At 52.1% G+C, this 24,824-nt stretch overlaps 2 long non-coding RNA genes across 2 annotated transcripts; one reads left to right on the top strand and one right to left on the bottom strand.

The window, feature by feature from the left end:
• Positions 1-7,516: 7,516 nt before the first annotated feature.
• Positions 7,517-10,045, bottom strand: LOC137167425 (uncharacterized). Its single transcript, XR_010924110.1, has 3 exons — positions 9,857-10,045; positions 9,672-9,746; positions 7,517-9,334 (listed from the first exon to the last, which is right to left on the bottom strand). It is a non-coding gene; the product is annotated as an uncharacterized lncRNA (long non-coding RNA).
• A 7,871-nt stretch (positions 10,046-17,916) lies between these two features.
• Positions 17,917-20,771, top strand: LOC137167481 (uncharacterized). Its single transcript, XR_010924118.1, has 3 exons — positions 17,917-18,082; positions 18,579-18,718; positions 20,508-20,771. It is a non-coding gene; the product is annotated as an uncharacterized lncRNA (long non-coding RNA).
• The last annotated feature ends 4,053 nt before the right edge of the window (positions 20,772-24,824 follow it).

The raw sequence follows: 24,824 nt of genomic DNA, 5'->3' as shown, positions 1-24,824 counted from the left end.
GTCCTTGGGGAAGTAGCCGGCCATCGAGCTATTCTGAGAACAGAGACGTTTCTGCAACCCGGACAGTTATTACAGACGTATTCCCAATGTCCAGAGAGGCTAAATTCTGCCTGTGGACGGGTAGTCCAGCCAGGAACCCCGTTCAGGCCGGGCCAGGACTCAGTGGGGCCAGGTTAAGCAGCACTCACTGTGAGCTGGTGGCGCCAGAGGAACCCACAGGGTCTGTCTGTGTCCAGCAACCAAGGTAAATAATCTCCTTCATATTCATCCAGGCTAGCCGTGTATCTTCTCGACACTCCACTCACTTTTAGGACGGTTGCAAATTTGCACCTGCAGAGACCCTTGTGCCCAAACGCTCTTGCTTAGACACAGTGCCGGGCCCAGCCTTCACCAAATGAGGCCGTTTGCTGCTGACACAATGGAGGGAGACGAGCCCCAAACACAGGATGGTGATGCGCGGGGGTCAGCGGGATGGTTTTCAGCCCTACGAACGATACTGGAGGAGCTGGCCCACTGGTCTGATCTGGTCCAGCAGCATTGCCAGTAAGCAGGACAACAGTGAAAAGGAGGGTTTAGAGCATGAACAAACAAAAACCATCAGCATGAACAAGCGGTGAATGCGGGGGTCCAGTGGATAAGGCAGTAGGCAATGAGACCCAGATTCTTAAAATCTACATCTCTGAGGATCTGGCCCTGAGCTGGGACTCCTGGGTTCTAAATCCTGGTTTTGCCAATGATCTGTCAACCAGTTGTTATGCCTCAGTTTCCCTGTCTATGAAACAGGAAACTAATTAGTGCTGGTTGGAAGTTTTCCTTCTAAACCTTTTTTTTGCTGGAATTTGGGTTTTCGACTCAATGAACATTTTTGCAGAAAGCATCTACTGTCCTTGAAATGTTTCGATTTTTCGTCAGAGACCCAAGAAACTCAAAAGACCAAATGTTTCTCAGCCCGAGGTCACCCCTATTGCAGGCTTCAGCAAAAAGTCGCAATTTTCTGCTGAAAACCGTGACAAAAAGGATTCCTGGCCCCTTTTTTTATGCCATTTTCCAGGAGGGGAGAAATCTCCTTTTCCGAGCAGCTAATAATAAACCAGGCCCTCATTTGTAAAGAGCTTTAAAAGAGGGAAGCGTTGCTAACAAGGAAATATTTTTAATTAAAAAACCCCCACAACTCAAGGCTAAAGAACAAAGGAAGAGCTTTGGCACAATGGGTCGTTTTGTTTCAGAAGGACAAAGGGGTGTGTGTGTGTTGGGGGGGGGGGGGGTAATGTCAGCTGTTTCCTGTTATGCCGTCAGCTGTTCTGAAAATTCAAGGAAAATGATTCGTCCACTTCCCAAAAAATGAATTAAGCCATTCTCCAGCTGCAGCACCTTGCATCTGAGGCTCTCAAAGCACCTTATGAATCCTAGGGTGAAATTCACCCAGGAGCAGAGGACTGGCTCGAGATCTGGGCACCACATAAGTTCTGGCCAACAGTCACAGCAAAGAATTCAGGACAATCCATTGGCTTTGCACGAGGTCGCTGGTGAATCGTTGTGAACCTCAAGCAAATGCACAGACAGTCGGACGGTTCCTGGAAGGGGAACTTGAGCACTAAATTGTGCATAGTTTGCACTCCTCCCCTTGCACGATGGAGGAACTGAAAGATGCTGATGTGAAGCTGGCACCCAATAGGTGGCAACCATCTTCTTCTACCATAGCGGAGGAAGTCATGTGTAGAGAGGCTGGATGGCATGTTGTAAATTTCCTCAGACTGTTCAGAAAGGCCGTGCATCACGCGAGAGGGAAGTGAAACCAGTCCGTGAAGGGCTGGCATCCTTCTGGCAGCTGATTTGGGTCCAATTCTCTTTGGGTTCATTAGATCTGTGCATGCGTGTTTGGATCCAACTGCCCATCCATACCTGGTCCACAGGGCTTCTATTCCCACCTCAGTCCAGACCGTCCCTAACACCCGCTGCCACAGTGATGCCTACAAGCTGGGGTAGTGGATAGTGACACTTCATTAAAAAACAAACAAACAAACAAACAGGGCACCAATTAGTTCAGCGTCAACCACCTCGAAGCCATCTACAACCCTGGACAGTAGGGCCAGAAGGGACCACTGGGGCCATCGCATCTGATCTCCGGCGTCGGGCAGGCCAGAGGCTTTCACCCACTGACTCCTGCACTGAGACCAAGGACTTGTGCATGAGATACTGTGTGTCTTTGACAAAGGCAGCCAGCCTGGATTTCATGACGTCAAACACTGCATGACATCCCTCAGTAAATTGTTCCAAGACTTAGTTACCCTCTCAAGGACGTGTATCTCCTGGGAAGTCTCAGGCCCAGATCTTCAAAGCTGTTTAGGCACCTAACGTCCATTGATTTCAATGGGAGTTAGGCACTGAAATATCATTTCTGATCTGGGCCTCAGTGATTCAGACGCTAACCGCCTGGAGGCTCTGCTGCCCTGGTCTGGACTGGAAGCAGCAACCCACCCGTGAAAAGCTCCGCGGCCATTGCCAAATCCCTCCAGCTCTCTGGCTCCTCCTCCAGCTGCAATATCCGCCAGCCAGCCTCATGCAGAAGACAGCATGTCAGACAGCACCGGAGCCCTCGGTGGGTGAAATCCCACCCGCCGTGAGTCTGGTGGAGTTTCCCCGTTGACATCCCTGCGGCCAGGATTTCACCCACCGTTGCAGCGCACAATGGGTTCAAACAAAATCCAACGTGTTAGGTGTGAATAAGGCCTCCGGGGGCCGTGATAAACCATGAAGAAGTGGGGATGGGGAACGGGGTCCAATGCGAACTCTGCTGCCCTTGCACTGGTACCTGCTCTTCCCATGTTGCTCCAGTCTCAGTGGTGTTGCTTCTGCTGGCCTCTCTAGGCCGAGGGGCAGCCACTGTGCCCCTCACTCCGCACCTGCAATCAGGGGAGCAGATCTCGAGCCCATCAAATCCCACAGGCACAGGATTCGGCCTAGGGGAAATGACAAACATGTCCCAAACAAGCATGGGTTTCCATCCCATGGGCTTCCAGCGTGACTGGAACAAGACACAGCTGGTGAAATTCTTCAGCTGCGGTGTCCTGTCAAACCATGTGAGAGCCGCTCATGACCCGGTCTCCACCCTGGATGGTCTGGAAGGAGGCACACGACTTCCCGTGTGACAGACATTAGTCAGTGGGGCTTTCCTGGTGGGCTGCAGAGGAGAACACAACGGTCAGAGTGTATTGGAGACAGACAACACTGTTCTGTGCAAGTCAACTGATCTCCTGCATGTACGAAGAAGGGGGAACTATCTGCCGTGGTAGAAGGGTTGGTCTAAATGGGGAACTGACTGCAGAACTGTAGCTGTTCTGAATCGTACCCCATGTGGACACTCTATTCTGGAACAGAAGTGACTTTATTCTGGTATGAACGACTCCCTGAGTTACACATGAACAGCCTGGGTCTCATCCACAACTAGGCAGTGGTTTCCAGGGCTCCCCTCGGCACAAGGCTGACACATCTCACAGCCGTAACAGCTCCATCCCTCATCAGGGCTGGGAGAGCCAGAGGCAGGAAAGCGACCAGCAGGAGCCGAGCGCGGCCCAGGCCCTCACAGCAGGGTGGATTCGCCTTCTGGGAGCTTGGCTTCCCCCCTCACTGGTGGAGAAGGCAGAGAGGAGTCAGTGGCCATGTAGCCGGCCACGTCTACACAAGCAGCCCCCTCGGATCACGAGCCCCAGGGCGTTACTAGGCCACTCGCTCTTTGCGATCGTCTGCTTCGCCTCCCTCCCACTGCAGCGCTTTACGAACACCCACAGCTGCCTGGGAGCGGGGTGGGCCATTCTGCAGCTGGGGAAACTGAGGCCCAGAAAGCCTGGCTGGGGCTAGCTCCTGACCGCGTACTTGGTGGAAAGGGGTGTGTAAGAAGGCTCCTGTCCCTTCAACCCCTCACCCTGGTCCCAGTCACTGTCCTTCCCCTGGCCTGAGCACCAGGACAGCTGCCCCGAGTGAGAGGAAGGCAAGGGATCCTCGGCCCACGCTGCCCCCTCTGCCTGTTCCCTGGCACCTGCCTTAATCACAAACCCAGACAGCCACCCACGGCAGGGACAAGAGCCTCTTCTCGGAAATTCATGCGCTCAGCAGGCCCTTGTGTCCTTTCTGCCCCTATGGTCTCCCATACAGAGCACTCCTGTCACAGGGAAACCCTCGTCTCCCCAGCCCCATGGGGCAGCGTGGGACAAGGGGAAGGCCTCCGTGGCAGGGTCTGCACAGAAGGAGCAGTTCTGCCCAGCATTACCATGGGGATCATGGAACTCAGGGGTGCCCGGGTCTCCGGGTCAAGGACCCCCCAGCCCTGACGTGGTGTGGCTTGGAGGATCTGAAGAGGTCACAGGAGAGACTGGCACAGCTGCAGCAAGACAGCTGGTAAGAGATGGGATGGGGATGGAAAGTGTCTAGCACGGACACATCTGTCTCCAGATTCCTAGGGAGCTCGTTGGCTCCGGAACACCACCTCCATATGGGTTCAAGTGAGAGAGATTTGGAAGCAAGGGAAGGGGCTGAGGGCTGGTAAACTCACTGCCTAAGTGATGAGTGCTTTAGAAATGTGATGATAGACAGACGGGTGTGTGGGGGGATAGCTAGACAGTCTGACAGACAGCCGTTCTTTGTGATGAAAACCCGCCAGGGCCCGTTCGGCTGACACCCTCCGCGTCACATCGGGCTGTACAGAGCTTGCGTGACAACTCCGGGTATTTCATGAGCAAACAGGCTGGCCCAGAACAAGGTCAAAACCCACATCTCCCTGACAACAGCAGCACGTCTCTCGTTGCCAAGAGCAGTGGTCCTCTTGCTCAGACATTCGACCACTGGCCTGCAGGGTCCAATCAGCCTCAGAGGGCCTGATTCCCAGGGACACCACGGCCCCTTCACATCTCCGGGGCAGCATGAAGGGGCCTTGAAGAGAGTCAGTTACAGTCACACACACGTTGCAGCTGTTTCAAGGGGGCTTTAGCATCCATAGGACTCAAGCCCAGAATCCCTGCTTCATTCAGAAATCTACATGTGAGAAGACCCCATCCGTCCCCTGGTGCACAGGGCTTCCTGGATCACAGACACACACTGTCTCTCCCCTCCCTGGACCACATCACCCACGCTCTGCTGACTCTACGGGTGACACGGGGCTGCTCCACCCTTCCTACTGACTGAGCTCCATGGATCCCCTGATCCAACACAGCTCTTCGCGTCCCACAGCAAAGCCTCTCTCCGTGACCCCGAGGGTTGGACGGCTCTGGAGATGAGGTCACGGCTAGGAGGAGGAGGAGAACGGAGGGTGGAATTCACCTTTAAGCAGCGGGCGAGCCTGGCGGAGGGGGCACCACACATGTCCCATGCAGAGGCGGGGTGAAGGAAAAGTGGCTCCTCTGCGCTGGGTGAGTTTCACCCTGGGAGGGCGGGGAAGGGAGAAATGTGGCTCAGAATTGGATGGTCAATTTGGCAGCAGTTCGAGAGCCGGCAGCAGAGCACATCCCTTGGGGAGCTCGGGGGGCCCCAGTTAGTTTCTCTCTCTGCTCTCACTTCCCTCTTGTTCTGTTGGATTCTCCTTCCGCTCAGCCCCATCCAGGTGCTGTGCCTCTCACACACTTCACGCTGGCCTGGGCGTCTCACGCAGCCTCTCTGCACCTGCCAATCCTGCCCCACTCCCAGGGACCCAAAAGGCCAGGTAGGGGCCTGTCTGGGACTAATCAGCCAGACGATCCCCGATCATCGCATGCATCGATCACGCCACCCAGGGCAGGAGGCCTGACACGTCACCTGAAATAACCACCCAGAAGGCACAAACTGATCAGTGCAAGACATGAGAAGGAGACGAAGCCGCTCTAAATTCATCAGAGGAAACTGAAAGGAGAAACATTTCCCTTTTACAAGGAACACGTCTGTGTAGCCCTCCATCCATCCACGGTATCTATCTATCCATCCACTTCTCTCTCACACACACCAGTACACCTTTGTATTTAAACTCTGGTATTTTGCAATCTCCTCTAGGCTTTTTAAGGCCCTCATCACCCTGCTATGTGGGCTCTGAAACATGCAGGCCTTCATGGCGTAGCTTAAATGCAGCAGAGTCCTCCACCATCACAGAGCGGGCTATGCCACCTAGCGGCACCACGACAGAATGTTTTGATCAATGAGAAGTTGGTGGGACGTTTTGGCAGGACAGAGAATCCTGTCTCTGACCAAAGAGGATATCAACACCTTGTCTCACTTATGCAGAAGCCTCTGCACTGATGGCAATTAACCAGCTCCTGGGAGCATCTACTGCACAGCTCTTGCTAGCTTAGATATGCCACTACAAGCCACCTAAAAGCCAACAAATGGGGAACCCCTTTTGATCTTTACTGGCCTACACTGGATTTCAAGCAATGACCAATACAATGAAAGCTTCAAATCCTTTTACCAAGGTGGGCCAGCCAACCCCCCTGCACTACCTGTATTCTAAAACACAGATACACGACAGTTAATTCATTGTTCAAAATATAAAGTATCTACAACAATAATAGAAGCATTTTAGAAGCATCTTTTCCAACCTCCCCTCCACCAACACCATGGCTAAGGAGTAGGAAGATGAGGAACTAGCTGGGACATTTAAACCCACTAAGCTTTGGTGTTAATTGTCTTTATTATTCAAGGGTTTATTACGCCACCTCACCAAGAGGAGGCAGGCGAGCAAGACAACTCAGTGCAATTGACACTGTCCCCTCCCCGTGGGCTCATTGTGTTTGAGCTTTGTGTGCTTGTGAGTTTCACAAATGATTTAGGGCTGTTCTTATTAAGCTCATAGGTTGAAGCAAATGAGTCAAAAGAAATAAGTAAAGAGGCAACCACCAGGGTCCTTGTGCTGCATTCAGCTACAATAACTGCTGAAATAATAATTTGCATCCAGCAGAGGTCTTCAAAGCTCTTTATGGCTATTAATTAACAACCTCCACATAATCCTGGGGAGCGGGGGAAGGAAATATCCCCATTTTGCATGTAGAGACGTGACGTGATTTACATCACACAGCAAGGCAAGGCTGGAGCTGCAAATAGAACCCAGGAGTCCTGGTCCCATTCCCCTGCTCTAACCACTAGATAACACTCCCTTCCTAGAGCTGGGAAGACAACCTGGGAGTCATAGTTTCCAGTCCCCTGCTCTAACCAACAGAGTATACAGAACCCAACAAAACCATAGCAAAGCAAGAAGAGAATTAACACTGAAGTCCTCGGGTTAAGATGGAAATTCACCCAGGGAGGCAACTGGATACACAGTGGGCTGCCTCTGTATTGAACAGTGGTCATGCTTTCTCAAGAGTCACAATATAACCTAATAACCCTTTGCCCAGCTCTTGTGCCTTCCACCCAAGGACCCCAAAATGCTTTTACCAGAATTCCTGAATTTGCTGCACCCCTCCTGCCCCAAATACTTTGGTTGCTGTTCTATTAGTTCTATTAAACTAGCGAGTGAGCATTTTTATTCCCATTTTACTGATGGGGAAACTGATGCAGAGAGCGAGAGGCAGTGACTTGTCTGAGGTCACGCAGGGCGTCTGTGGCAGTATTCTGCAGAAATGGTCCCGGCAACATTTCGCTTGCAAGATTACAAAGGAGGATGAGGAAGGGGAGACTTTCAGAGCTAAGAACAAGATTCTTTCCTCAGTCTGTCCCTTTCACCTCCTTCTCCGATATCTGCAATGTGGTTTTGCTCTGACTCAGTTCAGCTGTTCTGGGGCTTTCTAGCCAATGCGTCACCAAGACAATTGCAGTGAACCAGAGTGTCAGTAATACAGCCACAATAATCACCTCTAAGCCATCGGGACCGAGAGCTGCTTCTGTGATTGCGGGGAAGGACAGAGGAAATGTGTGTCTGTGACAGGTCTGTGATATCTTGGACTTAAGAGCAAAGAAAAACAAGGACAGAAATAAAAATACAACGCTATACACCTCTCTTTTTTTAGCAGAGCAGGGATGTGCTATGAGGATTTGGTTTAGAAAATGCCTGGAGATACAGCCACTTATTTGAATGTATAATGAATGCAAAAAATCACCGATCCAGAGTTCTGGGAACCAGATCCTTAGCTGGCATAAATCAGCGTAGCTGTATTGACATCAGTGACGCACCAGTGACTTACAGCCATGGAGGATCTGGCCCGATAACGTGTCTTTGTCAGCAATTAAAAATACAGCCACGTGATTATACAGAGCCACCAGCCCAGACCCAGGAAGTAATTAACCAGTTCTGTTCAATTCTATACAGGTTCTTAACCTGCACCCATCACTTGTGGTATCTGGGCACCTTCCAGTGATACACTGTGTTGTGCCGGGCCTCTCTCACATGGGCTTCCTCCTCCATGTGTGACAGGTGCCAAGACAAATTCAATCAATGCCTCCCTCTTGCCGCAAATATCAGCCCCGCTGTGCCTCCAGCTTCCTAAAACCTGACAACCACATTTTCAAAGGCGGTCTCTGATTTCTGGATGCATCTGAGATCAGGCACCTGGGAGGCCAGGGGGAGCCGTCTCAGGGCTGAGTTTTTTCAGCTGTACTGAGTATTCAGTCCCAGCTTTGTCTCTCTTGTTTACCAGGGATCACAGCCTAACTGGAACTTTACATGGCACATGGAGACCCCTGCTGGCAGCATCCTATAACTACAAGTAAGTCTATCAGATGCGGGATCTGGGAACGTAGACAAACCTTGCAGCGTACCTGAGAATAACAGATCTGGGCAGGTTTGGACCAGGGTGGAAGGTCCCCAGCCCAGATTTGACAATCAGGTCAGTCTTGAGCCAGGTATTCAGATGTGCTGCATGTCACCATAGCTCAGTCCAAGCGACACCAGTCACCATGGAGAATGAATCTCATCCCAGTAACACCATCATTGTCCAGGGAACTGCCATGTTCTCTCCGAACCCTCGTGGGGTGGACTCTTGCCACTCACTCGGCCCATGTTATCCATTATTGATGGCAGGATTAAAAAATCAGCCACGTATCTCTTCGTCCTTCATCCAACCACCGGAGTGGTTCCTGAGCAGGTCATTACAGGAACAAACAGTTCCCTTTCTCTGTTCATCCATCTGCATCTTCTACCTCAGACAGCTTCAACTTCCTCCTTGTATCCACCAGCTGAGAGTCAGGTGGAGCCAGGGAGAGGATCCTCCACAGCAGAAAACAGCATCTTTGAGATGGGTCCAATCAAAACCCTGGAGTTGAACACGCAAGGAATCTGGGGCAGTTTGGAGCAGGAACTTCCAGCTCTGGTCCATTTTTCTCCATGACACCTGGGACAGGCTTACATTGTCCTGAGGTTAAACAAGAACTGAATCTGGCACTAAATTAATGGTAAGAAAACGTATTAAAGAAGAAAATGATCTCCGAGCTAATCAACATCCACCACAGATAAACAGATTTTAAGGCCAGATGGATCATGAGATCATCTGGTCTGGCCTGCTACATAACATGGGCCAGAAAATTTCACCCAGTTATCCCTGTATTGAGCCCAAAACCTAGGGCTGGATTAAGGCACACCATGCAGCCAGGCCTCCAGTCTTGATCGAAAAACCTCAGAAGTTGAGAATCCACCACTTCTCTTGGCAGTTTGTACCAATAGTTAATCACCCGCATTGTTAAAAAGGTAGGCCTTATTCCTAAAGAAATAAGGAATTTACCTGGCTTTAATGTCAAGTCTTGTTCTGCCTCTTAGTGCTAGATTAAACAGCCCTTTAGTAGCCAGCATTTTCTCCCTGTGAAGGCATAATCAAGTCACCTCATTACATTTTTATCTCGCAACACATGGTTGTCTCTTTTTTGTGTTAAAACCTGAGAACTGAAAAATGCTCTCCCGGTTTCTCACCCCCATTCGGTAACTCCCTCCGGTTAGGTGAGTCTCTTCACAGGAGGGAATGAGCCTTAAAGAAACTGCATCTTTATTGTCTTCCACCAGAGGGAAGTGTGTGCCCAGGAAAAGAGCTGTCTCATCTGTAGGAAACACAGCCTGGTTTCTTTCATCACAGAAACATATCAAAGTGACAGTCCCGGCCATTCATCCCCTGCAACTGACAGAAAATGAGTCACTTTGCAAAGATTTACCACTCTCGATCAGGCAATTGCTTTGCATCAACTGGAGGCTGGAACCCTGCCCACAGTCTTGAGTGATACCTCTGACAGTGCAAATGTTCCTTGTGGGGTGAAATTCACGTGGGCAGTGGGCCTCAACAAAGGTACATACATCAGTCAAGTCCTGCTTCTTGCACTGGCCCTGTCGGGGGGGGGGGGGGGGGGGGGAAGAGGACTGAGCTCAGTGATGGGGATTCCCACTGCACCCAATCCACTGACTTCAGCCACTGCTGGACAGTCCTGAAGGTTACTAAAAGCTCCCCTTGAAGCTGATGGCTGGAGACAGCAGCTCAGTGCAGGACCAGGTCCTGAGGTATGAAACCCAAAAGCTCGTGAGTGCACTACCTACTGTTCCCGGGTGGTGGCACCCTGCCCATTTTAAAATGATTCATTTTCAATCCTGTATTTGTATTGGACAAAATGGCCCGTGGCTGCAAATTGCCCCCTTGGATCAGACCCATGCCCCATTGTGGGGCAGAAGCCATAGAAGAAGGTGCACAAAACCGCACACTAACTAGCTATGGTACTTATCTGGCCCTCATCACAATAGCATACGAGCACCTTGCCATCTAACGTACGGCCACTCAACACCCCTTGGAGCATTGCTTAATCTTCATGCACGCTGAGGCACAGAGAGGCTAAATGACTTCCCAAGGTCACACAGGAAGTCTGTGGCAGAGCAGGGAATGAAACCCGGCCTCCCATAGAACCAGGCTTGCAACCGAACCACTAGACAATCCTTCCTAAGTAGGCAGCTAACAGAGGAAATGTGATTTGCCCAAAGTCACAAGACTAGGAACAGAACCCAGACCTCTGGTGAGCCAGTCACATACCCTAGCCACTAGGCCACACTACCTACTAATATGGCAGGGCTAGATTCACTGGGACTTGAACCTACAACCTCCTGCATGTCATGCAAACACAGTAACCAGCACACCATAGAACAGGGGATCTCAGAGGGGTTGCGAGGTAATTATGGAGGGGTCACAAGCTGTCCGCCCTCACACATGCCAGTAAGGGTGGCAAGACATGGGGGAGGGGGGCTGTCACAGCCTGAAATATTTTCAAAGGGGGTCCCAGCAAGAAACGTTTGAGAACCCCTGCTATAGAAGCAGCTGGAACTAGTACACTGAGGCAATTCCCTCTGCTCCTCTGCATTTTATGATGCTTTAACAATGCTCACTTATAGCTGGGAATGCATCTTAACTGCCTGCACCCTGAGACCCTCTGCTAAGGACAAGAGGAGCTCTGTAAATCAGATCACGACCGTACACATCCAGCCTGAGCGGAGCCGTATTTCTCACATGGATGGTGAAGAGCAGAGAGGAATCGATACTCACTGCAGTGGCACCAGCCCCTGCTCTGCTGTGAGCACTGCACTCTGCTCACCCTCCCAGAGCTGCAGGGCATTCATTGCTCTTCCTGCTGGCTGACAGGTTACAGTTTCAGGGAGTTCCGGCACACTAGGCCTTGTTTACTCTCCCTTAAACAAGACAGCAACAAAAGCTCACTGTGGACAGGACAAGGGTGGTGCTGTTGGGTTTCTGGTCCTAATCTGCCCCACCTGTTGGTTCTCAATGTGAGAGCTTCCCCTGGGATTCCCAAATCTAGAATCCAGGATGGCATTGAGATTTTTCCGTTGGCATCAAAGGAAGCATTGACGACAGTTTCCTTTGGATCCAGACCTCATCACAGTGGATCATTGCATAGCGCGACATTTGAAGACCATGTGCGAAGCTAGGGCGGGTGCAGAACACGACTGCTGGCCTGCCGGTTAGCAGTCTGCATTAGGATAAAGTCACCCCAGTTCTTCAACAACTGCCCTGGCTTCCTCTTTGCTTCAGGGTGTTGATTTTGACTGCAAGACTTAACAATGGGCATGACATTCCTCCTCTCTGGCATCCCCACTTCCTGTCTTACTCCCCATCAGTTCATGCAGAACACAGCAGCCACAGTCCCTCCGCTGGAAGTCAACGAAACTACACCAGGAGTAAAGTTATGCACAAGCTTCATTGTTTCCAGGGCTAGGGCCCTATTTTCTCTGGACCTCAGTTTCCCATCTGTCCAAAGGGAAATAATAACCCTACTTCTCTGAATCACCACTGTGAGGATGACTCCAGTAGTGTTTGTCAGGGACTTAAATACTACAACGATGGTGGCCCCGTGATGACACTGGGCCGGATCCCCTGGTGTTCTCTATCTTGTGTGGTCATTTACACCATTGCAAGGCAGATGTAAAACCCATCTCAGATTTGGTAGCCTTCTACAAGCACTTTGCACAGCTGTGAATGATTACACAAGGTGCCAGGCAATGGAGAAGCAAGCCCCGGTGCACAGGCTCCCAAATATTAGACATTTCAAATTAAATTTCCAGGTAATGCTACAATTTCCTGTTTTCCATTGGATGAAAATGCTCCACAGGGGGGCTTAATTCATTACTGTTTGTAAAATGCTTTGAGCTTCTCAGATAAAAGATGCTACAGTGTTAAAGTACAAAGAGCGGTTATTGTGCATCATTCTGGCAAATACAAAAAAATGCTTTCCCCGCCGCTCGTAAAGGCATGTGCTGTGAAATAGGCCGTTCCTACCAGAATGCAACAGGATCAGCCCACTGTAGGGAGCTGAGAGAGAGAGAGAGAGAGAGAATGCATGCAGGAGAGAAACACAGTGTTTTATAATTTATCACTAACAGATAGTGATCAAGATTCACTTTTATAAAATATTCCCTTCTGAGGCTGGACTGACAAAAACAGTACTTAGCACTTTACCAGCAACATCTTCCAGAGGAGGGTCCCAGAGCACTTTACAAACCTTAATTAATCCTCTCACCCCTCCACTCTCATCACCACAGCAAAGAGAAAAGAGACTAGACTGGATCATTGGGGTGGACTTCAGAGTGGCCTGTAGGATCATCCAATGGCGGTTCTTCCCATAAAGAGGGCAATGTCTTCTAGGTTGCTTTACTGAATCAAGCTTGATCCTGTGAGGTGCTGAGTGACTTCAGTTCCCAACAGGCGCTCTGAAGGATCTGTTCCTGGCAGGTTCTCAGCACCTCAGGAGCAAGTTTTCCAAGGGTCTGTTAAACAGCACCAGTAAAATTAGCGAGACCACTGGGTGACATGCACTAAACCCCACATCTGTGCACACAAATGCAGATGAATATGGAAACTGCACAGCTGGGCTCACAGAATAAATGTGCTCTGGGATTGGAGCCTCACGGGGTTTTTAAGTGAAGACCCTGGGGAATATGCTCTATCCAGGGGATCTCGCAAGCCAGTACAGAGCTGCCACAAAGACTCCAAAACATCTGTGCTCCCAGCCACCAGTGTAGAAGGAAATCAGGGTTGTGTGGCTATAGTGCCATGCATCATGGCTAGTTTCTGCTTCCCAGAGCCAATAGGGGCCACAGGAAGCAGAGCAGCCGCTCTAAATTAGTCTGGAGACTAGGTAGACTCCTGCCTTGCTCAGGAATACAGCCAAGAGTTGCTACCACTGGCAATTTTATCACAATATTTCATACTTTTCTTAGAGCCCCAGCTCCAGGAGTCACATGAGAAGCTCCACTTTCATTTAGTTTTTTTAAAGGAAAGTTTCTAGCCCCCAGTTACAAAGGAAGGTTTGAAAACATGACCCAGAAGCCAGTAGGTGAACAAACATCCCCTCTCCCCCCCACACACATTTATTATTTATTATGCTAAAACCTCCCGCTATTGAAGCCACTCTCCTGATTTCAGGGAGTTTCCCCGAATTTTGGTTTTTGAACACTGGGGGGTCGACAGCACAACAGTTAAGGATCCCAAATACCCTTAACTCTGCCCCTAGCCCAGCCTCCCGGTGCCAGCCCGGCCCATCGTCCCGGGCCCAGCCGAGCCGGGATTTCCTCACTTGGGGCGGCAGGGGAAAGCCGCCAGGCTCCTTGTCCGGGGCCGGGGGTCGGGCCAAGGCCCCATGGGGGAGGGGGGGTTCCAGGCCCCCCAGGGGAGAACGTGGGGCTCTGGGCTGGGGGCGGGCCCAAGGGCTTGGCAAGGGGGGGGGGGAGGTTTGAGGCCTCACCGGGGGGGGGGGTGGGGGCGGGGGTCGAGCCGGAGGGAAGGTCGCCGAGAAGGGGAGCCAGGCCCCGGGGCTGCAGGACCCGCCCCGCCCGCGGGCGCCGGGGACGATGTGACGCGCCGGGCAGGCGATCACTGAGGGCACCAAAAACGTTCCCCGCCGCGCCTGTGAGGAGTCAGGACCCCCCGCCCCGCGCGGGCCTTCGCTCTCCTGGGCACTTACCGATGACGTCGTAGGCGGGGCTCTCTCGGGAGGGGGCGGTTGAGCCCCTACCAAGGGCAGGAGGGGGCGGAGACCCAGCCGGGGTCCCGCCCAGTCACTCGAGTCAATGCACGCCCCGCCCCCCCCCTCAGGGATGATCTCGCGAGAACTCCGGGAAGGCGAGAGCCTCCAAATCTCGCGGGATTTGTTTTCTGGGGGGGGGGGGGTCTCGCGGGATTTGTTTTCTGGGGGGGGTTGGACCAGCACCAGCCAATGGGGAAGTTGGGCTGGGAAGTTTCCTGCTGGCGGGGCGGGGGAGGAGCCTGTAGGGCTTTGTGCTCCCATGGTGTGGGCGGGGCAGAGGGCGGGGCTGTGCAGGTCTCCCCCTCCCCCCCCACAAGGAGATGGGGGGAGGGGAGGCGAGGCTCTGAGTAGGGCAGGGGTTGTTGGGCTGCCCCCATGTCGGGGGGGGGCAGGGCCTGGAGTCCAAGGGGGCTCTCGCTGATGTGAGAAGCAGAGGAGGAATTTCCCCCCGGGGGGGAGAGTGGGGTTCCCCGCGGGGCAGGATGGGATTGCTCTGTGGGGTGTTGGGGGGGGCTGGACCCCCAGGGACCTAGGTGGGCAGTGGGGTACCCATGAGGTGTGGCGGGGGGGCCATTCGTATTGCTGACCGTTATCCTGCCCCCGTAGGACGCTGCCCCTTGGCGTAAGAGCGGCAGAATCGCTGCCCGAGGGTTTCCTGCTACCAGCGCCTCTCTCACCCACTGCTCCATGTCCTGTCGCCCTGCAGCGTTCCCAGCGAGCTCAGGGTGGCGGGGAAAGGTACCGGTACTGTAGGCTCAGGTGGCTGTGGAATACGGACACTAGCCCCGGTAGGACCTAAATGGTGTCCGTTGAGTTCTCCTTTCATGCATTATTCCACCAAACAGCCATCAGATAAGTTTCAGTCCATATTACGTAGCAGTATCAGTGCACACGTCTCTACCTGGAGCAGAGAGAAAGATCCTGGCTCAAGGATTGTATCCCTGACATGAAAAATACCAGAGCCAGTTTCCAGGCCATTGTGTCACCAGATCTTCCTGTGTAACAATGCTGCTGTGTTAGCTGTTGCTTTTATATATGTGACACGATTAGTTTGTGGGACTCACTGCCACATGATGTTGAGACCTGAGGCTTAGATGGATTCAAATAAAGAGACAAGAAGAACCGTCCACTATGCCATGAAAGAGGATAAAAATCGGCCTATAAACCCTTATTCCTTAAGCCATAACCCCATCTCTAACTGCCCAGCCTTAGGAACATATTTCCTATACACTAAGATAGTATTGTCTAGTGGATACAGAATTGGAGTGGGGGGGGGGGGCAAAGGGGAAGAGGTGGGAGGGGTCAGGGTTGCTGATTTCTGTTCCCAGCTCTGCCACTCACCTGCTGCATGCCATCGAGGAAGTCACTGTCCCGCTTTGTGCCTCAGTTTCCCCATCTTTACTGTGGGGATAATGATTCTAGGCTTCCTTTCCAATGTGCTTTGACGTGGCCCACTGCCAAGAGCAAAGGTTGAGGGACAGTTTATGATATTTCGACCAGCTTCCTCTGATCTGTTCGGAGCTGGCTACTGTCCAAGCCAAGACACTACGTGGCTGGCTTTTAGGATGCTTTACTGATGATCGCGCCTTAATACCGTTGCCTTTCCGCCCTCTGCAATGCTGTACCGTCACGGGGTGTTTGGGGAGCAGGGAGCTTTGTCGATCATATCACTGCAGAGAGGAATCGATATTCACCGGAGCGGAAGCAGACCCTGCTCTGCTGGAGTCGTGCACTTGGCTCACCCTCGGGGAGCTGCGAGGCGCTCGGTGCTCTCCTCGCTGGCTGACAGTTTGTCAGTTCCCTGACAGTCAGAGCCGTTTATTCCTCTTTATACAAGGCAACAGCAAATGCTTAACCCACCCAGGACAGGACTGGTGCAGGCAGGTCGGGGGAAGGCTCTTGAGAGCTGTGCATGGCTCATTCTCTGTGGCTGTTAGGAAGGAGGCCTGCCTGCCTGCCTGCCTCCCAATCCACCCCTTAGTTTATAGTGTGAGGGGCTCCCCGGGGATTCCCAAATCTAGACTTCCAGCTGGCACTGGATGTTCTCAGGGGCTGCAGTAGAGACTGTTGCTTCTTAGGTCCTAGCTCGTAGCAGCAAACCAGCCCTGTGCAACCACGAGAACAGACTGCTGCAGCAATATTGCCCCAGGAGCCCACAGCAATGCGAGGCAGCACACAGTTACCCACTGGCTAGCCAAAGAGGTAGCATCTCCCCCGTTCTGCAACAGCCGCACTGGCTGCCTCTTCACTGCCAGCTGTTTGGCCTTTAAAGCCCCATATGTGGGCCCGGCTGCCCCAGAGACCAGCCGCTCCTCCCGTTGCCCATCGCAGCAGCCGAGGCAAGTGGCAAGCTGCAGAATCAGGAATTCACTTCCCCAGTCTGCTCTGCCTAAGCCTGTGTCTCTTGATCCTGAAGAACATGTGGTAGAAAGGATGGTGTAGTGGTTAGGGCCAGGACTTGGGAGATGTGGGGTCAGTTCCTTGCTCTGGCACAGCTTCCTTGCGACCTTGGGCAAGTCTCTCTGTGCCTCAGTTCCCCCATCTGTACGTTGGGGGGAATAGCACTGCCCTGACTCACAAGGGTGTTATGAGGATAAATACAGTAAAGCTCGTGAGGTGATCAGATACTACAGCAACAGGGGCCGGGTAAGGACCTACAATAAAACAGCTGAAGGGCCCCACACTCTTCAGGCGTTTCCCAGAGCCTGGCTAGGTTGGGTTTCTTGGAGGGTTGTCTTCAATAAGAGGCAATTTTGGAGGCGTTTAAAATTACACTGCTGCTGGGCCACAGTGCATCTCAGAGAGTGAACACTCGAGAAAGCAAAGGAGCAGCAGAAAATATAAAACAACAGAAGGGGGAAAATTGGCCCAGTATTTTAGACCCAGCAAAGGCTTGGTCTGAATTTGATTCTAGAAAGCAGTAGATTCTCCACTTCCTGGCCGTCGGTGTTGAGATGCAGAATTAGGCTTGGGTTTAAGACACTAGAATAGGACTTGGGAAAGCCAAAGCTCTGCTGAAAACTCCCCATGAGATTTGGGGCAAATCAATTAATTCCCCCTGTGAAATGAGATTATTGAATTCACTAATGGTCATCAGGTGCCCAGATACCCTGGTGACAGGCGCCCTGCAGGTTCAGGTCCTGATTTTTTAGAGGCACTTACCCAATTTCCTGTCTCCCCTGGTTGGAAAACACAGCAGTGGTGGGTTGAGGTTTCATTCTTTAGGGTTTGTGAAATGCTTTGAGCTCCTCAGATAAAAGATGCTGCCCTGTTAAAGCACAAAGGGCTGGTGTTGTGCATCACTGCTGTAAATTAAAAAAAAAAATGTTTCAGACCCTCCGCCCCCACCGCAAAAGCCCATGGTGTGAAATAGGCCATTCCTACCAGCCTGCAACAGAATCAGCCACCGTGGGGAGCTGAGAGAGAGAAAATGCATGTAGGAGAGAAACGCCGTGTTTTATAATTTATCACTAACACAGCGATCGAGATTCACTTTTATAAAATATTCCCTTTTGAGACCAGAACGACGACAACAATAGCACTTTACGAGCAGCATCTTCCATTGGTGGGGCCTGGAGCACTTTGCAAACTAAATTCATCCACCCAGTCCCCCCACTCCATCTGTGAGGTAGGGATTTGTCCTTATCTCCATTTTACAGACGGGGAAACTAAGGCTCAATTGCAGCTTGCTCAACGCCACACAGCAGGCAGGAGAACCCAGGGGTCCTTATTGCCAATCCCCTGCTCTAACCACTAGACAACAGTCCTTCCCAGCACTGGCAATGGAACCCAGCTGTCCGGGCTCCTAGCCCTGTTCTAACCCCTATCCAGTAGGTCACCCTACCTCCCAGCTCTGGGGAGAGAGCTCAGGCTTCCCCAGTCACCTTCTCCCTAACCACCAACTCATAGCACTTCCATGGATGTTTTGTCCTCCACTTCCTCTTCCCTTAGGGCTCTTTAATGGAGTCTCCTCTCTGCCAAATACAACGAGCAAATGTTGCTGGGATGCTTCCAGGGGAACTGCTTTAAGTCAGGAGTACGGAGGAATTCACAGAGCTGTGCTGCAGCGCAGCAAGCGTCAGAAACTGTCCCCTTAACCCTCAGCCTATCTTTTTTCTTTCCAGGTGTTCCCGACTTATTAGGGGAGAAATCAAATAATACTTATCACCGGCCCAGGTAGCATGGGGCTGAAAGATTCCATTCCAGCCTGACAGCGAGAATGGGAGCAGGAATAATCTCTCCGGCTGCAGCATGTTATTATCAGGTGCTGAGCTCTGCGAGACAAATGATGGTTTGCTTGGGGGAGCTTTATTTATTTATTTTAACCCAAAGGAACCATCAGGGATGGCAGGGGAGTTCAATCACAGCCCGCTCGCACCTTATGGCAAGCCAGATTCCAAGAAGGCAAAGGGATGCAAAGTTACATTTCTCTGCCCGGGCCCTCCCGGTCATCGCTCAGGCAAGAAAGTGCAGAAAGGATATTGGGGAAAGACAAAAGGCTTCTGTTAGCTCATTGGCGGTGTGCGTTCATGTCAGGGTTTTCAAGGTGGGATGACAGGCCTATCATTTCCTGGGCCCTGTCTGTGCTGTATGGGCTGGAGGGGGCGGGACTGTAATTGACGAGAATAATCAGCTAAAGAATTCGCTTTCATCTGCCACTCACTGTCTCGCTCTTAATAATAGTAAGACTACGATCCAGTGCTTATGAAGCCCATTTCAGCCATCGATCTCCGAGTGCCTTACAAAATAATGCACAGGGAATAAAATGGTCACACAGCGGGAGACAGGCAAGTCAGGACTCAAATCCAGGTCTCCTGTCTAGTGCTGGGTGAATCATTGATTTTTTTGTTTTATTGATGGTACTGAGAAATTGGGGACAGAGGGAGAGGGGAAGAAATTGTTTCAGGTTAACCCGAAACGTAGAATTTTCAGTGAGGGGGAAAAAAAAAGTTTCGGGTTGCATGATGTGTTTTGTTAGATTTATCTCCCCACAAGAAGCTTTTTCCCCTCATCCAGCGACAACAATTCAGTGACATTGACCTGAATTCATGAATTGTTTTGGTCCACCCGAATCTGCATTTTTCAGAGAGAGGAAGAAAAAGTTTCAGCTGAAGACTTTAGCTCATCTGTCATCCCAAGTCCCAGTCCCTGATCCATTGAGCCATGCTTGCTTCCACCTCCCCCAGAGTTTCCACCAACTTTCCACCTGCGTTATCCCTTGACGGTGAGGTGGAATTTGGACCCCAGGGGAACAGAATTGAGCAAGAAGTGGGCAGTGCTGGCTAGGAAGGGGCATGGCAAGGATGGCCAGGGAGCAGGTTGCGTCTACACTGGGAAGAAAAACCCATGGCACCGAATTTCAGAGCCCAGGTCAATTGATCCAGACTCATGCTGCAGGGTTAAAAATAGCAGTGTGGACATTCCAGCGTGGGTGGTGCCCAAGCGCCGAGACTCTCCTCCCTTGCGGGTTCCAGGAGCCCAAAACGTCTCCGCTGTTATTTGTAGCCCTGCAGCTCAAGGCGAATGACCTGGGCTCTAAGACTCAGTGATGGGTTTTGCTTTGCAGGACGGATGTACCCACAGCGGCCGGAGGCAGTCTGAAGGGTGAGCTAGTGTTCAAGAGACCTATGTTCAACCCACTGCTCTGCCACAGCCATTCGCTCACACAGGCCATTCGCTTAGTCTCCAAGCCTCAGTTCCCCATCTGCACAATAGGGATACCAGCCCTGCCCTGCTTCCCAGGGGGGTTGTGAGGCTAAACAGGATAAAGACTGAGCGGTGCTTGGATGCTTCGGTAACACGGGCTATTTCAATACCTTAGACAGAGGAGCAAGAAGATTCCGAGTATGATTTTCAGAACTGCTGAGGACAGCCTCTCTGAGAGGATCCAGCTCGTCAATGACTTGTCCGGACTCACACAGGGAATGCATGGGAGAGCCAGGAACGAACCTGGATTTCCAAGGTCCCAGCCCTGCGTTTTATCCGCATGACTGTGCTTTTTACTGAGGCTGTTGGTTCCTCTGCTTATTCCAACTGTCTTTTTCCTTCTGCAGCCCCTAAACTTTGGAACAGACGCTTCCCTTTCATCTGATATGCTCACCCGGGGCATGTCACATCAAGGTGAGAACAAACGCGCTGGAATTACAGCAAAAGGAAAAGCACTGAGGAGAAATTCCCTTTTTCTGTTCTTCGGAAGGCTCTACAGTCTTGCCACGTCGGCGGGGCAGGAGAGCGGGAGGGGAGACCAAGGAGCGAGATTTCTGTACAATTGAGAGGAGCTGCTGTGCGTTTCAGCCTGTAGAATAAATTAGAATACATCTCGGCATAAATTAGCCGGCTGGTGGGGGGGGAGATTGATTTGCTGGGGAAACGATGCTGCTTTGCTATGGAGTGAGACAGAGGGAGGCCTCCAGAGTGTGAATTTGAGAGATGATAGGCCTGGGCAGGTGCAAGTTTAAAGCTTATTAGGTCACCTCCCCGTGCTACTAGAAAGGAGAGGTGGTTGCAACTGACGGAGAGACGGAGGGGGTTGCAATATGGTCTGATTCTAACAATAATATGGGGAAGGGGATACAGACAGAAGAAAGCAGCATCTCGCTATCTTGCCTAGGCATCCATTCATCCTCCTTTCCACAGTTCTGCCTTTGCAGCTCTCCATCCATCCCCATACACACCCTCTATCTATTTATCCATCCATCTAGCGCCCATTCCATGCTCCAGCAGAAGCCATTAAGATTGACAAAGCACCTTTTTGTTTTTCAGATGGGTCCCGGGAGCAGCAGGCAAAGTGCCTGGCTCATGCATAATAAACCAGGCATGGAAACACACAAACTAATAGGCTACATTTGTAGAGAAACAAAAATCATTAAGCCAGCCCGGCTGCAGGGTTGCCTGGAAAAAAACAAACAAACAAACTACCCCCCCCCCCCCCACCACAACCCAGCGCCTCAGCTCCATGTAATTCACAAGGGTGCTCTCTCGCCCATGTTGGCACCTGCTCTCGCTAAAAGCTTCCGTGAAATAGGTCAGGGGAGCCGGTGTTAGCCCGGGCACAGAAAGGGGAGGAGAGCGACACTGCCGTGTTTTGCCAGCTACGGCCCAGCCACGAGAGTTCTGGGGAGTACGGTAACACCGAGAGGTGCCAGTGGAGAGCGGCACCCCAGTGTGCCAGAAGCTGCTCAAACACAGGGCGAGAGACAGTCCCTGCCCCAAGGAGCTTACACTCTAACGGAAACCTCATTCCCCTTTTAGCGAGGGGGAACCGTGGCAGAGAGAGCCCGTCGATTGATAGTAAAAGGGAGAAGGTGGAAGGGGAGATCAGACATTAGGGGGTGTAATGCAGGAGAGGATCCGGCCCTGAATATCCAACCCCCCCCCAAGTTCCAGGGCCCAGGATCCAGCCCCGACACGTGTCAGCTCCGTGGGCAGCCTCGCTGCATCCAGGAACGGGAGCTGTTTGCTGCCTAATGCTAGGCTGTGCTGCGTGCAAAATTCGCCCTCGGAGAAATCATAGCAGCTCCTTTGGAAAGCTCCCGGGACAGAGTAGGTACCAAGGGGGCTGCTGGAGAGAAGCAGCTAGAAGGTTGCTAATTAAGCAGGGAGCTGGGGAAGGTGCAGGGGGCCGCTGACCTCGGCTTGGGGGGGGGGGAAGATGCAGGCAGCACTAACGAGGGAGCGAGGAGAATTGGACTCGGTTAAAGGGCCCCCCGACGCCTTGTGCAAAGCGTTCTGCTCCAGAAGCAATTCCGCGGCTCCATTCGCCGCTCCCCCCCCCCCCCGTTTCATTAGTGAGGGCGAAGGCCGGACCCAAGCCAAACAGCCCCAAACACAGCGGAGCCGGAAGAGAGGAAATCCAGCTCCACACGGAGCCGCTGAACAATAGGAGGATTGAATCCTTGAACCCAGAGCTGTGACGCTCACGCTTGGGCTCCCCACAAACACACACAGTTCTGTTGAGGCCCCTGCAACCCCAACCCCCCCCCCCCCACTACTCCAGCCTCGGGCACCTGCCCAGCACCCCCAGCCCTTATGGGCAGCGACAGTGCCTCTGGGTAAATCACTTCCACCCAGACCCTCAAAGGTCAGGCTCCTAACTGCCCCCTCTCTGTGCCTCAGTTTCCCCCCCCGGCCAATGGGGATAAGGCTACCCAGCTCCTTTGTGAAGCGCTTTGAGATCGAGCGCTCTCCCCCTCCTTGAGGGTCACATTCAGTGCACCAAATAGCCTCTGCTCCCAAGAGGATTTTCCACGTCCCAAACACGACTGAAATGCTTCCTCCAACATACACACACACACCTCCCCCCCCCCCCCCCCCCAAAAGCGTCGCTTTCACACAAAAAAGCGATGCACGACCTCTTTTTTTTTTGGTAACATTTATATTTATATATATATATATAAAAAATTAAATATATATAATATATCGTGTTTAAGACTAAAAATATAGTACATAATATTTTTTTTTTTTTTAAAAAAAGGAAAATGAAAAAAAAAAATAATCAAAGGTTGGGCCGGGCAAGGGGTGCAGGGGAATCACAGATACATGTCTCTAGAAATCTAAAAGGGCCTGGGCTAAGAAAAATACCCCTCCTTCCCTCCCCCCGCCCCCCACATTCCCACGGGGAAACCCAGCCAGTCTGGGAGTTTAGAAATGAGCAATTGGAAGGTTGGGGGGTGAGATAACCTCGGAGACAATCCCGATACAAGGAGTTCCATTTAAAGCTACAGCTTTGATTCACGGCAACTCAGGCTGTGTAGTGTTCTGCTGCCGTATCGTGGCGTCGAGGGTTTCTATTGCTAAAGGGGTCCTGGCCCCATGGGGGTGATGGCCAGTTCTACTGCTCCCCCTTTAGATCTGGGGCGGGGGAGCAGAATGGGGGTCACCAGGGGTAGGGTGGGGAAGGGAGCATAAACCACAGGTGCGGGTGGGGAAAAAAAAAAGGCCGCATAGCCTGGATAGTGGTGACGCCTGAATTAAAGCTGCCATCTGCAAGCGTGGCTCCTAGGATCAGGCCCAAGGCCGTGCAGGATCGGGCCCGTTTTAAAGGTACCTTCAGGGGGGTCACGGTTAACTCCTTCCCAGTGGGCAATGCTGGGTCTGCTCCCTGGCCCCGCTCCCTTGCACTCAGCCGTTGGGGGGGGGGGGGAAGGGATAAAGGCTTGTGAATTAGCACCAGCAAGGAGTCAAGGGGTGATTTGTTCCGGATGGTGCCTGCAGGTGGGGGGGGAGGGTCCATGGGGGGGTATTGCAGCTCCATCCTGACTCTCTCCGCAGCACCCCAGCCCCGGCGCCCCGAGGCAAAGGAAAGTCTGCCCAGATACAAGGGTTCAGCTGACAAGAACCCCCCAGAACAAGGCAGGCAGGGGAGGGGACCGCCGCATACAGAGGAGAGCTGTATCCGACCCAATACCAAGGTCCCGAATGGAGAGAAACCCCCTCCCGGACCCGGCCGCATCCGGTGCTGGCTGGCGCTCGGCTAACCCAGCCCCCTTCTGGGCTAGAGACGCGCCGTCCTGTCTCCAAACTGCTCTCAGCACCATGCGGCGCAACGGGCACTTCGCTTGGGGTGCGGAATGCAATGTGAGACAGCTCGGTCCCCCAACTCCCAGTGAAATTCAACGGGGACTGGGTGCCCAACTCCCTTAGGGCTGCGCCTCACCCAGTACTTGCCTTGGGATCGCGTGAAAAGACAAATCTCTGCTTCGGGATTTAAACCCTAGGATGGTTACGGCCTATGGCTTTCCTTCAGCTTCCCCTCACACACACAGCCCTCTCCCTCTAGGAATTATTGCTGTCCCTCCGCCCTCATTTTCCTTGCCCAGCCACGCCCCATGATCCATGCCTTGTGCTCAGTCAAGGTTGCCCGACATGTTCCATTCTAAGCCCCTGTTTTCAGCTGCTTCGAAGATTGCCAGGTGGAAGTTTTTTTGGGGGGAGGGGGTGTTTATCTATAATTATATCCCACTGAGCGTTAAAAACACTTGCTTCTGGCTTTCAACAGTTTGCTTGGCAGGATATTTATATAAAATATATATTTAGATACATTCATATTAAAAAAACCCCAACCCTTCCCCCATGACCGACTCATGCCATCAAACGAGACAGCAGCGGTTTGTGACTTTTCACTATTCGTTATTATTAGTTGTATGGTAGCAGCCCCTGGCCGAGAGCAGGACCCCTGATTTGGCTCACACGTTACAGTAAGAGTCCATTGCCGGTGTTGCCAGCCGTTCACAAATCGCGAGTCACACCTCCCACAAATCATGAGCTTAAAAAAAAAAACCGGGTTCTTTTTATTCTCCTGCCGATTTCGGAACCTTTCGGGGTCACGTTTTCAGGCGCTGGGAGGAGCGTGGTGTCTAGTGGTTAGAGCG

The sequence above is a fragment of the Emydura macquarii genome, unplaced genomic scaffold, assembly GCF_026122565.2.
Source record: "Emydura macquarii macquarii isolate MOO-44397 ecotype Brisbane River unplaced genomic scaffold, CSIRO-AGI_Emac_v2 contig_2924, whole genome shotgun sequence".
Lineage (NCBI taxonomy): Eukaryota > Metazoa > Chordata > Testudines > Chelidae > Emydura > Emydura macquarii.
This window is presented reverse-complemented; position numbering and strand designations above follow the sequence as displayed.